The sequence below is a fragment of the Glandiceps talaboti genome, chromosome 7 (assembly GCF_964340395.1).
Source record: "Glandiceps talaboti chromosome 7, keGlaTala1.1, whole genome shotgun sequence".
Lineage (NCBI taxonomy): Eukaryota > Metazoa > Hemichordata > Enteropneusta > Spengelidae > Glandiceps > Glandiceps talaboti.
In genome coordinates this window covers 25,764,826-25,780,253 of record NC_135555.1, presented here as the reverse complement: position 1 = coordinate 25,780,253, position 15,428 = coordinate 25,764,826, and positions in this window count along the sequence as shown.

The window sequence follows — 15,428 nt, the reverse complement described above, 5'->3', positions numbered from 1 at the left end:
CCTCTTTATGATGAACTCAAGAGAAAAGTATATTTTCCACAATGTATGTAGACAAACCATTATCTGATTATAAATTTTCGAGGTTTATGAACAATCAAAATCCTTATGTTATAAGAAACTGTGCAAGAAATTTATTTTATGCTTTTGAAAAAAGAACACTATTTTTACAAGACGTTGAATGAGCACAAAAATGTTTTCAATCGTTAATTTTTGTATTATATTCTTTGAATCTCCCATATTATGTTTTGTATTATATATTAGCTGTACCTTTGACCTTCGACGTTATCATGATTTCTCTTTTTTCGAGACTGTACAGTGGGCCAGTGGCCAAAGCACTCATTGATTAATAAAATATTATTATTATTATTATTATTATTATTATTATTATTATTATTATTATTATTATTATTATTATTAACCAGTAAATGTAAAGCTAACTATTCATAATTGCATGATAAGTGGGAAAAAAGTCAAAACTGGCGATCAGCGCTAGCGGCCGACTTGAGCAGCCATGAATTTAGAGTTTAATATATTGCCTATTGTTCTCCCTTAGCGTGTAGTCAGCAAAGGCAGACAGTAGTACTCGTACTCTTACTTTGTTAAGTGTACCATCTCAATTTATCACTCACACTGTCCGTGAATGTTGTGGTGTTAAAATATGATGGTGATGGTAGCAGTGATGATGATGATGATGATGATGATGATGATGATGATGATGATGATGATGATGATGATGATGATTTAGTTTTGAATGTCGTAGAGAACACGGACAGTGATACATGTACATGTATGTATTTGTGACCTCGTTTTATATTTTTTATTCATTTCTTCTGGTTTTCATTTTTCGACTGTCGCACAAAGAATTACCCACGTTGGGACAATAAAGTGATATTGTATTGTATTGTATTGTATTGTATTGTATTGTATTGTATTGTATCGTATCGTATCGTATCGTATCGTATCGTATCGTATCGTATCGTATTGTATTGCATTGCATTGCATTGAATGACTGGAGCAAATTGATTGTAGCGTATTATGTGATAAAAATATCGCATGTCATAATATGCCTTCTTCAAAGTTTTCCGCGGGAATTCTTTTAAAGACGAGATTATTTCATTCGAGATGAAGAATTTCTATTTTTGTCATTAAATGAGCCGCTGGAAAGGCGACGTGTGTTCGACCTGGGATAAGAATGCAGTGATACCGTCAAGATGGTATCGCAGTGCTATTGTCAGCAAATGATAGAATGAATAAAAGTCATTGACTGTCACAGTGATACACCACAAGTGTATTGTATTGTATTGTATTGAATGTCACAGTGATACACCAAAAGTGTATTGTATTGTATTGTATTGAATGTCAAAGTGATAGACCACAAGAGTATTGTATTGCATTGTATTGAATGTCACAGTGATACACCACAAGTGTAGTGTATTGTATTGTACTGTATGTCACAGTGATACACCACAAGTGTATTGTATTGTATTGTATGTCACAGTGATACACCACAAGTGTATTGTAAAGTCATTGGCTGTCACAGTGATACACCACAAGTGTATTGTATTGTATTGTATTGTATTGTATGTCACAGTGATAAACCACAAGTGTATTGTATTGTATTGTATGTCACAGTGATACACCACAAGTGTATTGTATTGCATTATATTGTATGTCACAGTGATACACCACAAGTGTATTGTATTGTATTGTATGTCACAGTGATACACCACAAGTGTATTGTATTGTATTGTATTGTATTGTATGTCACAGTGATACACCACAAATGTATTGTATTGTATTGGATGTCACAGTGATACACCACAAGTGTATTGTATTGTATTGTATTGTATTGTATTGTATTGTATTGTATTGTATTGTATTGTATTGTATTGTATTGTATTGTATTGTATGTCAGTGATACACCACAAGTGTATTGTATTGTATTGTATGTCACAGTGATACACCACAAGTGTATTGTATTAAGACATATAAAGAACATATAAAGAGATATAAACTAATTGAACATCATTAATTATTAATACTTTCAATACTTTTACCATGTTTACCAAAACCTAGTAAGTTCTTCTGGTTCATTGATGTTGATCAAGTTTCGTTACAATTGATACAGTGGTTTATATATTGTATCAACACAAAGACACATACATACATACATACATACATACATACATACATACATACATACATACATACAGGCACACACAGACAGACATGCAGACATATTTGTCGACAGCCACACGCACACACACACGCAGATACAGACAGGCACACAGACAGACAGACAGACAGACAGACAGACAGACATATATATATATATATATATATATATATATATATATATATATATATATATATATATATATATATATAAAGATAAAAGTGGGCATCAATGTTTGCGTTGTATCAGAATACCAAAGGAGATAGAAATTTGACAAAATGATAAATTGAAGCAGATTGAAATGATGAAATATGCATAGGTAAGTAGACGTGGAATATATAGGGATTCCCACTAATGAACAATACAAAAAATATACACGAATATTGTCAACGCAGTCAAGTACAATGAGAATATATCAGGTGAAGTGCACGTACAACGAGAATATATCAGGTCAAGGATAGGTGCTCAAACATAATGACATTGTTAGGATAATTAATGTTCATTGACAATTACGATTATCAAATTTTCATTGTCATGCATTATCAACACTCCTTGTTAATTAAGTTAGATTAGAACTGAGATTATATGAATGTATTTCTACGGACGGCCAAGCAATAAAATATGACTTACCTTGACTTTAAAATAATTAAAAGTATCTAATGATCCAAATCGAAATTTAGTAAGTAGCATGTCGTCATCCCAGAGACACGTATCTTCTTGACATTGTTAACTTTTTATTTATATTTTATTTATATCTATTAAGATCAATAACTTATTAAGGTAATAATGGAGTTAACAAATAACTTATTACGTATATCAAATGAACGGATAAGAAACCATAACAGCCGCGAAAGTTGTTTTGTGTGTAGAATACATGCCAATGCAACCTACTTTTAGCATGTTAATTAGGTGACATGGTCTTTAATCATTTCGTAATTAAAACTAAATAATATTGTTGATTAAATCCCACACACCAATGGTTTTCAAATACTGTAATTACAAAATGTAATTTACTGGTACGGTCAACAACATTACATGCCAATTTTACAAATTAAGTGAATCAGATTAGCAATATTTAAGAGATAAAAAGAACAAATAATATGAATTTCACAATTTAAAAGGGGGAGATGCAAACCGAGTCTGAATATTTTAGCACAACTGAAACAGAGGTTAAGTGGTGTTGTAGTGCACTGTGTTTCTGTCCTGAAACAGAGGTTTAGTGGTGCTGTAGTGCACTGTGTTTCTGTCCTGAAACAGAGGTTTAGTGGTGCTGTAGCTAAGTGCACTGTGTGTCTATCCTGAAACAGAGGTTTAGTGGTGCTGTAGTGCACTGTGTTTCTGTCCTGAAGTAGAGGTTTAGTGGTGCTGTGTTTCTGTCCTGAAACAGAGGTTTAGTGGTGCTGTAGTGCACTGTGTGTCTATCCTGAAACAGAGGTTTAGTGGTGCTGTAGTGCACTGTGTTTCTATCCTGAAACAAAGGTTTAGTGGTGCTGTAGTGCACTGTGTTTCTATCCTGAAACAGAGATTTATAAGTGTTGCTGTAGTGCACTATGTTTCTATCCTGAAACAGAGGTTAAGTGGTCGGTACCGTAGCCTGCTGCTGCCCCCCCCCCCACCTCCCCCCGAGATTTTGGAAGAAAAGAAAGAAAAAAAGCTAATTTTTGAATACATAGCGATGTTATTAAAGTGACGATTCCTTGCATGCGCGATGTAAATTGATGGTTCACTAAAGTGACGGTACACTGAGTCTTCGCTAATATGTATCATATATTTCTATTGTACCCTGGCTTAACTTTGAATAAAAATGTGTCCAGTTAAAATGTTTAACTTTTTGCAGTAAATTAAAAATTCTTTGTGCGGAAAGTACAAAAGAAGTGCACACATGCACTCTGAATTTCTGCGAGTAACAGTACATGTAGTCTTGAAAGTCTCCTTCATTTGAAGATAGCAAGTCACAATTATAATGTCAGAGATGAAACTAAAAAAAAACGGAAAAGGTCGTTCAACGTGAGGTCGCCTGCTATATATACTGCATGCAGTGACACCGAAGATGCGCTCGATCTTATTTACATCCTATTCCTTATATTAAAACATTTACTGATAAAACGGCAGATCTCTTTTTGGAATATTTGGTGGCCCTGAAAAACTATTACGCAGTTTAAACTCTTTGAAGATCCACTTTCAATATTTGCGTTCAACGTTGTCTTTGGTTAAAATGTTGTTTGATATAATTATCTCATTGCACACTGACACTAGTGTTATTCCGCAATTCATTTTGAAGCGACAATTTGCTATGGAAAGAATGACCCTGAATTTGTAAACAGAGCTGTACCTTCGACATCAAATCCAAACTTCAATTTCTATTATAATGATAATATCAAGGAGAATTCACTGAGTTCACCTTGGGTTCCGACATAAAGGAGGCCATAAAAAATTTGGGAGTTGGGTAAAGAAAAGGATTATTTTGTAGTGTTACTTATTTGAGAAAGCACCGTCCAATTTTTTTACTTTGAATGTGACATCTTTTGACAACTACTTTGAAAGATGCGAAATTAGGGCCGAAAAAAAGAAAAAGCTGTTCCACCTACCCATATATTTTTTTTCTGGTGATGGGCAATATATCCTCATGCGGGCATCCCATTTGTTTCAAAATTAAGGATATTTCTTTATATTTTCTGAATAGTACATGTAACAATATACATTTGAGTCTATTCCAAATTTATATAATATCTTATACAGTGGCTTACTTGGCTCTGATGTTGCATACAAGCATGAATTGATATTAAATATCCAATGTGCACTAAAAAGAATTGAACAATTAAATTAAAGTTTACGACCATTGGGCCATCAAAAGTCTGAAAGTCTTGAAATGTTTGGCTCTTTATTCAGGATATTTTGGAACCAAATTAAACTTCAGGAGAAGTCATTTACCATGTGCACATCCGCATAATATCTTTCAGCTTTGCCACAACAAAATACCCTTCCAGATAATATGTAATGCATAACATAATTGTCTCTCAATTCTGGTATTTTATTATGTCTATGGTTTGATATTTTATGCCTCTAAATGGCCTCCTACACTGTCTTATTTTCAATTTTTTTATCACCTTTGGAGTTGTCACCTTCCAATGCATCATTGTACCATATGATTTTATATCTCCACTGTAGTGTAAGTGACAGAAGGGGTGGCTAAAATAATGCTTGAGTTTCAATTGGCGGGGCTTAACATTTTTTGAGAAGAGAGGGTGAGAGGAACTACACCATTTGTTTAACCGTAAATTGTGTACATTTCCTAACTGTAGCTATGCAGACAAATTGCATGAGATAGTATCAAGATGACTGAATAAGTTCTATCTAAACTCGACCTGAAATATTTTGCTGTCATTATATATGGTTTGTTTTATCCTTGTCAAGCATTGTGAAAAATGAAATCGACCTACTTACCCAATGTGATGGGTTAGGTTACTCGTTGACCAGCATTTTTTATTTTTTCTGACCTTACATATGATATTTAATTGTGTATGCTAAAATAGATATTATGTAAATTACATGCTAATTCTGGTAATACCATATTAAAGCATTGTAAGACTTTAAATTATGTCTATGGCCTCCTACATTGTCTAAAATTCATTTGGAGGTGTCTCCTTCCAATCAGTAGCAATCAAGGTGATAATTGTCTTTCTCCCAAAACAAGATTGGAGGTGGCTGGCTAAGTACCTCCATGTATAGGTTAGAGCTCATTGTGAGCCATCTCTCTATGCATGTGAGATCTACATCCTTTGTAAAGTAATCTTGTTCGGAGTATTATTGTAGTTGGTTACTGTTATTTTAATACATCATTGTACCATATAATTTTATATCTCCACTGTAGTGTGGGTGACAGAAGAGGTCGTAGTTAAAATAATTCTGGAGTTTCATTTGGCAGGTCGTAACATTTTTGAGAGGAGAGGGTGAGAGGAGCTACAGAATTTGTTTAACCATAAATTGTGTACATTTCCTAACTATAAAACTGATGGAAATCGATTGCTATGCAAATTGCAAGAGATAAAAACCAAAATGACTGAATAAGTTCTATATAATTTCAAACTAAATGTTTTGCTATCTTTATATATGGTTTGTTTTTACATCCTTGTCAAGCATTGTAAAAAAAGCAAAGAATCGACCTAACTACCCAATGTGATGGGTTAGGTTGCGCATTGAAAGTTTATTTTTTTCTGGCTTTGTGTAATAGACACATTCATACGTTTGTCTAAAATGATTCATTCATACACAGAATATATGTTCATTTTATTTCAATTTGTAGTGTTTGGCATAATGGTAATGTTATGTGTATGAATTGATATAATGTGCATTATGCAAAGTAATACATATTTCACAACAAAGTGTGTTACATATTATTTAACCCAGTATACAACTGGTAGATATTGTTACATAATTAATTAACCCAGTATACAGCTGGTAGATATTGTTACATAATTATTTAACCCAGTATATAGCTGGTAGATATTGTTACATAATTATTTAACCCAGTATATATATAGCTGGTAGATATTGTTACATAGTTATTTAACCCAGCATACAGCTGGTAGATATTGTTACATAATTATTTAACCCAGTATACAGCTGTTAGATATTGTTACATAATTATTCAACCCAGTATATATATAGCTGTTAGATATTGTTACATAATTATTTAACCCAGTATATATATAGCTGGTAGATATTGTTACATAATTATTTAACCCAGTATGTAGCTGGTAGATATTGTTACATAATTATTTAACCCAGTATATATATAGCTGGTAGATATTGTAACATAATTATTTAACCCAGTATACAGCTGTTAGATATTGTTACATAATTATTTAACCCAGTATATATATAGCTGGTAGATATTGTTACATAATTATTTAACCCAGTATATATATAGCTGGTAGATATTGTTACATAATTATTTAACCCAGTATATATATAGCTGGTAGATATTGTTACATAATTATTTAACCCAGTATATAGCTGGTAGATATTGTTACATAATTATTTAACCCAGTATATATATAGCTGGTAGATATTGTTGCATAATTATTTAACCTAGTATACAGCTGATAGATATTGTTACATAATTATTTAACCCAGTATATATATAGCTGGTAGATATTGTTACATAATTATTTAACCCAGTATACAGCTGTTAGATATTGTTACATAATTATTTAACCTAGTATACAGCTGGTAGATATTGTTACATAATCATTTAACACAGTATACAGCTGGTAGATATTGTTACATAATTATTTAACCCGGTATACAGCTGGTAGATATTGTTACATAATTATTCAACCCAGTATATAGCTGGTAGATATTGTTACATAATTATTTAACCCAGTATATATATAGCTGGTAGATATTGTTACATAATTATTTAACCCAGTATACAGCTGTTAGATATTGTTACATAATTATTTAACCTAGTATACAGCTGGTAGATATTGTTACATAATTATGTAACCCAGTATACAGCTGGTAGATATTGTTACATTATTATTTAACAAGCCATTGAGAATGACATAGTCCCCGCTATGATTGGGTTTTAAGGAATTAGCACTACTCTGATCACGCAACAACACTTGTGAACCTAAATCAAACAGACTTAGATATGTTACTGCTTGTCGGACATGGAACATGCCTACAACAATAAAGGATTGGTCGGGTATGGGGGATCATATCAATATGCAAATGTATGTCATAGAACACTGTCCTAATACCAACTCTGAATGAGATCTGTTCAAGCATGTCTGAGTTATGGCTTTGGACATGGAAAATTCACAAACAAAATGGCTGCCAGGCAGCCATATTGGATGGTATCATGATGAAAATGGATATGCACATGTATGTCATAGAACACTGTCCTAATACCAACTTCGAATGAGATCTGTTCCAGCATATCTGAGTTATGGCTTTGGACATTGAAAAATTGCAAACAAAGTGGCTGCCAGGCAGCCATATTGGATCGTATCACAACAACAATCAATATGCACATGTATGTCATAGAACACTGTCCTAATACCAACTTCGAATGAGATCTGTTCAAGCATATCTGAGTTATGGCTTTGGACATTGAAAAATTGCAAACAAAGTGGCTGCCAGGCAGCCATATTGGATCGTATCACAATGAAAATGGATATGCACATGTATGTCATAGAACACTGTCCTAATACCAACTTTGAATGAGATCTGTTCAAGCATGTCTAAGTTATGGCTTTGGACATGAAAATTCACAAACAAAATGGCTGCCAGGCGGCCATATTGGATCGTATCATGACAACAATGAATATGCACATATATGCCATAGAACACTGTCCTAATACCAACTTTGAATGAGATCTGTGTGAGCATGTCTGAGTTATGGCTTTAGACAGGGAAAATTCGCAAACAAAATGGCTGCCGGGTGGCCATATTGGATGGTATCATAAAACAAATTGACGTGCATATGTATGCCATAGCATGTAGCCCCTGTACCAAGTTTGAAAAAAATCGGTACAGGCATCTCCAAGAAACAGCTGCGGACGGACGGACGGACGGACGCACGGACGGATGGACGGACGGACGGACAGACGGAACCCAATCCATAAGTCCCCGTTCCGGACTTCGTCCGCGGGGACTAACCAAGTATACAGCTGGTAGATATTGTTACATAATCATTTAACACAGTATACAGTTGGTAGATATTGTTACATAATTATTTAACCCAGTATATACAGCTGGTAGATATTGTTTACCCTGGTATACAGCAGCCAAGTTTTGTTTTGGTTTATTGAGTCTCATTATTCACTTGATAAATGGGAAAAAGAAACAAACTTCGGTATAATATATGCATATTTTGGTAGTGAGTATGCATGAACTTCATCAAAAAACTAAGCATTTATTCATGAGTTTATTTTCTTTTACAATAATACTACATACTTAGAATTCAAATTTATATTAATAGTAGATCAGTGTACTACATATGTAGAATTCATATAGTAGATCAGTGTACCACATACGTAGAATTCATATAGTAGATCAGTGTACTACATATGTAGAATTCATATAGTAGATCAGTGTACTACATATGTAGAATTCATATAGTAGATCAGTGTACTACATATGTAGAATTCATATAGTAGATCAGTGTACTACATATGTAGAATTCATATAGTAGATCAGTGTACTACATACGTAGAATTCATATAGTAGATCAGTGTACTACATACGTAGAATTCATATAGTAGATCAGTGTACTACATATGTAGAATTCATATAGTAGATCAGTGTACTACATATGTAGAATATATAGTAGATCAGTGTACTACATATGTAGAATTCATATAGTAGATCAGTGTACTACATACGTAGAATTCATATAGTAGATCAGTGTACTACATACGTAGAATTCATATAGTAGATCAGTGTACTACATACGTAGAATTCATATAGTAGATCAGTGTACTACATACGTAGAATTCATATAGTAGATCAGTGTACTACATACGTAGAATTCATATAGTAGATCAGTATACCACATACGTAGAATTCATATAGTAGATCAGTGTACTACATATGTAGAATTCATATAGTAGATTAGTGTACTACATATGTAGAATTCACATAGTAGATCAGTGTACTACATACGTAGAATTCATATAGTAGATCAGTATACCACATACGTAGAATTCATATAGTAGATCAGTGTACTACATATGTAGAATTCATATAGTAGATTAGTGTACTACATAATTATGTAGAATTCATATAGTAGATCAGTGTACTACATACGTAGAATTCATATAGTAGATCAGTGTACTACATACGTAGAATTCATATAGTAGATCAGTGTATTATGTAGAATTCATATAGTAGATCAGTGTACTACATACGTAGAATTCATATAGTAGATCAGTGTACTACATATGTAGAATTCATATAGTAGATCAGTATACCACATACGTAGAATTCATATAGTAGATCAGTGTACTACATACGTAGAATTCATATAGTAGATCAGTGTACTACATACGTAGAATTCATATAGTAGATTAGTGTACTACATACGTAGAATTCATATAGTAGATCAGTGTACTACATACGTAGAATTCATATAGTAGATCAGTGTACCACATACGTAGAATTCATATAGTAGATCAGTGTACTACATACGTAGAATTCATATAGTAGATCAGTGTACTACATACGTAGAATTCATATAGTAGATCAGTGTACTACATATGTAGAATTCATATAGTAGATTAGTGTACTACATATGTAGAATTCATATAGTAGATCAGTGTACTACATATGTAGAATTCATATAGTAGATCAGTATACCACATACGTAGAATTCATATTCATATTACATAGATCAGTGTACTACATACTTAGAATTCATATAGTAGATCAGTGTACTACATATGTAGAATTCATATTCATATAGTAGATCAGTGTACTACATATATAGAATTCATATAGTAGATTAGTGTACTACATACGTAGAATTCATATTATAGCAGATCAGTGCACTACATATGTAGAATTCATATAGTAGATCAGCCAGTGTACTACATACTTAGAATTCATATAGTAGATCAGTGTACTACATATGTAGAATTCATATTCATATAGTAGATCAGTGTACTACATATATAGAATTCATATAGTAGATCAGTGTACTACATACGTAGAATTCATATTATAGCAGATCAGTGCACTACATACGTAGAATTCATATAGTAGATCAGTGTACTACATATGTAGAATTCATATAGTAGATCAGCCAGTGTACTACATACGTAGAATTCATATAGTAGATTCGTGTACTACATATGTAGAATTCATATAGTAGATCAGTGTACTACATATGTAGAATTCATATAGTAGATCAGTGTACTGTATACTTAGAATTCATATAGTAGATCAGTGTGATATAAACTGTATTAGCAGTCAGGGCATAAGCGATCTGAAATCAGCTGACCTCACATATAAGGCAAATGTCATGTGTCAAAGCAAGCACTCACATACGTTTGTTCATCATATTTTTATTATAACACCATAGTCTATGAGTGGGATGTAAATTTACATATCATTGATATTAAACACAAATGAAAAGCTATTAACAGTAAGTATTTGTAAATGAAGTCTCCACTCTGTCAAACAATACAAAGTTTTTAAAAAGAAATACTGATTACACTCCTTATTAAAGTCTCCCATTAATTTATTTACAGCACTTTGTTCAATGTGTTTATCTAGTTGAATTCGTATTATTTATTGATAGGGGCAGACATTAGGGAGCCGTCAGTAATTACAAGGGGCAGGGGAATTAGGGGGGTTCACTTTTTACAAATTGGTCCTCAGGGGAGGGCCATATTATTGTAGAATATGAAAATTAGGGAAGGTCCCATTTTACTTGACTTATTTTTATCTAATTTTACATTATTTTGTTATTTTGGCCTAATCCCACAGCTGCCACTGGTTCCAAATCCTACTGTTCCTACATCCCACCACTGCCACCATTGTAAAGTACTGTAATAATCCCATCAAATCGGCCAGAGTCTAATACTTACGATAGTTGTGGTCGAATTACTTGATTTATGAAATTAATTTACAATTTTGTCAGTCGAATTGCAAGACATTTAAGTGAATCAAACATTCTAATAAGTTTTCTTCTTTGCCAATCATTTTTAAGGTTTTATTGAATAAAAATAAATACATTGATATTGTTGTGGTCGAAATGCTAGGATTAGAAAAATAATTACATTTCTAAGACTCTGTGGGTAGTCGATTTAAAAGAGTAGTCGAATTGATGGGATTACTATGGTAATATCATAACATATCAGTGAAATGCAGTGAATTAACTGTTAGTTGTGGTGTGAGGAGAGGAGCAGTCTCACAGTAGCAAAGGGAAAACAGCATGGCAAAATATTAAGGATAATGTGGTGGAGTGGAGATGTTGACCTCGGTTCTTAGGTTGTCAGATAGTGTTTGCTCATCTAGTCTTTGGGAGTTCTGGCCTTCATCTCATCCAATGACATTACCATGCATGAGTTGATTTAATACAAACACAAGTCACTGTGGTGGTAATAGTGGGAACAATAAGTGCCTTTAAAAAGTATCAATGTAATGGGATCTTAATTACTACAGAAGAAGTCTCAGTCACTCATAGGATTCAAACCCAGGACCTCCTGAACTGTATTCTAACAACTACACCACATGGGGAGGCAGCGTTAAAAATGCCTTTTTTTTCATCGAAATATTTTAACAGGGGTAGAAACGAAATTGAGGGGAGGTCTTTTTTTAGCACAATGGACTTAGGGGGAGGGTCACATTTTATACTACAGACAGGGCTTGATTTCCCCCAGACCCAGTCCCCCATGTAATTACTGAATGCTCTCGTAATTGGTCCAAAATCACGTATGGCATGCCTTGTTGTTTTCCAACAATAAGTATGCATTATGCATTAGATTTAGACTCCGGCATCTAAAGAATTAATTGATTGATTGATTGATAGGCCGGCTGCAGACCGCCCTGTCGACCAATTGATCAATCAACCAATCAATCAATCAATAGATCAATCAATAAATCAATGTCATTCTTTCAATCCTGCAATCATATCTCACCCATATAACAACGCTAGAGAAATTAACAATGATACAAGACTAAAAATGTGTATATTTATCCACAACTCGGTAACTGCTAATTTTTATAGGGCCAAGTTGTGTATTCTTTGCATTGTAACTGTCCTTAACTCAATTACATATAGCGTCAATGTATCGTATGTCACTTAATAAATTCCATAAATTATATTGTCGTTGAAAAGATTTGTTTTCAAAACTTTCACATGAGCCATCTGTAGTATATTATAGCTATCTATAGTATATTGTACATTAGCCATCTGTAGTATATTGTACATTAGCCATATATTATAGTATATTGTACATTAGCCATCTGTAGTATATTGTACATTAGCCATATATAGTATATTGTACATTAGCCATCTGTAGCATATTGTACATTAGCCATCTGTAGTATATTGTACATTAGCCATCTGTAGTATATTGTACATTAGCCATATGTGTACATTGTACATTAGCCATCACTGTACATTAGCCATCACTGTACATTAGCCATCTGTGTACATTGTACATTAGCCATCTGTAGTATATTGTACATTAGCCATCTGTGTACATTGTACATTAGCCATCTATAGTATATTGTACATTAGCCATCTATAGTGTATTGTACATTAGCCATCTGCAGTATATTGTACATTAGCCATCTATAGTATATTGTACATTAGCCATCTATAGTATATTGTACATTAGCCATCTATAGTATATTGTACATTAGCCATCTATAGTATATTGTACATTAGCCATCTATAGTATATTGTACATTAGCCATCTGTAGTATATTGTACATTAGCCATCTATAGTATATTGTACATTAGCCATCTGTAGTATATTGTACATTATCCATCTGTAGTATATTGTACATTAGCCATCTGCAGTATATTGTACATTAGCCATCTGCAGTATATTGTACATTATCCATCTGCAGTATATTGTACATTAGCCATCTATAGTATATTGTACATTAGCCATCTGTAGTATATTGTACATTAGCCATCTATAGTATATTGTACATTAGCCATCTGTAGTATATTGTACATTAGCCATCTATAATATATTGTACATTAGCCATCTGTAGTATATTGTACATTAGCCATCTGTAGTATATTGTACATTAGCCATCTGTAGTATATTGTACATTAGCCATCTGTAGTATATTGTACATTAGCCAACTGTAGTATATTGTACATTAGCCATCTGTAGTATATTGTACATTAGCCATCTATAGTGTATTGTACATTAGCCATCTGTAGTTTATTGTACATTAGCCATCTGTAGTATATTGTACATTATCCAACTATAGTACATTGTACATTAGCCATCTGTAGTATATTGTACATTAGCCATATATAGTATATTGTACATTAGCCATCTGTAGTATATTGTACATTAGCCATCTGTAGTATATTGTACATTAGCCATCTGTAGTATATTGTACATTAGCCATCTGCAGTATATTGTACATTAGCCATCTATAGTATATTGTACATTACCCATCTGTAGTATATTGTACATTATCCATCTGTAGTATATTGTACATTAGCCATCTGTAGTATATTGTACATTAGCCATCTGCAGTATATTGTACATTAGCCATATCTAGTATATTGTACATTATCCATCTGTAGTATATTGTACATTAGCCATCTGTAGTATATTGTACATTATCCATCTGTAGTATATTGTACATTAGCCATCTGCAGTATATTGTACATTAGCCATCTGTAGTATATTGTACATTATCCATCTGTAGTATATTGTACATTAGCCATCTGTAGTATATTGTACATTAGCCATCTGCAGTATATTGTACATTAGCCATATATAGTATATTGTACATTAGCCATCTGTAGTATATTGTACATTATCCATCTGTAGTATATTGTACATTAGCCATCTGTAGTATATTGTACATTAGCCATCTGCAGTATATTGTACATTAGCCATATATAGTATATTGTACATTAGCCATCTGCAGTATATTGTACATTAGCCATATATAGTATATTGTACATTAGCCATCTGTAGTATATTGTACATTAGCCATCTGTAGTATATTGTACATTATCCATCTGTAGTATATTGTACATTATCCATCTGCAGTATATTGTACATTATCCATCTGCAGTATATTGTACATTATCCATCTGTAGTATATTGTACATTAGCCATCTGTAGTATATTGTACATTAGCCATCTGTAGTATATTATAGCTATCTATATATATACTGTACATTATCCATCTGTAGTATATTGTACATTAGCCATCTATAGTACATTGTACATTAGCCATCTATAGTACATTGTACATTAGCCATCTATAGTACATTGTACATTAGCCATCTATAGTATATTGTACATTAGCCATCTGTAGTATATTGTACATTAGCCATATATAGTATATTGTACATTAGCCATATATAGTATATTGTACATTAGCCATCTGTAGTATATTGTACATTAGCCATCTGTAGTATATTGTACATTAGCCATCTGCAGTATATTGTACATTATCCATCTGCAGTATATTGTACATTATCCATCTGCAGTATATTGTACATTAGCCATCTGTAGTATATTGTACATTAGCC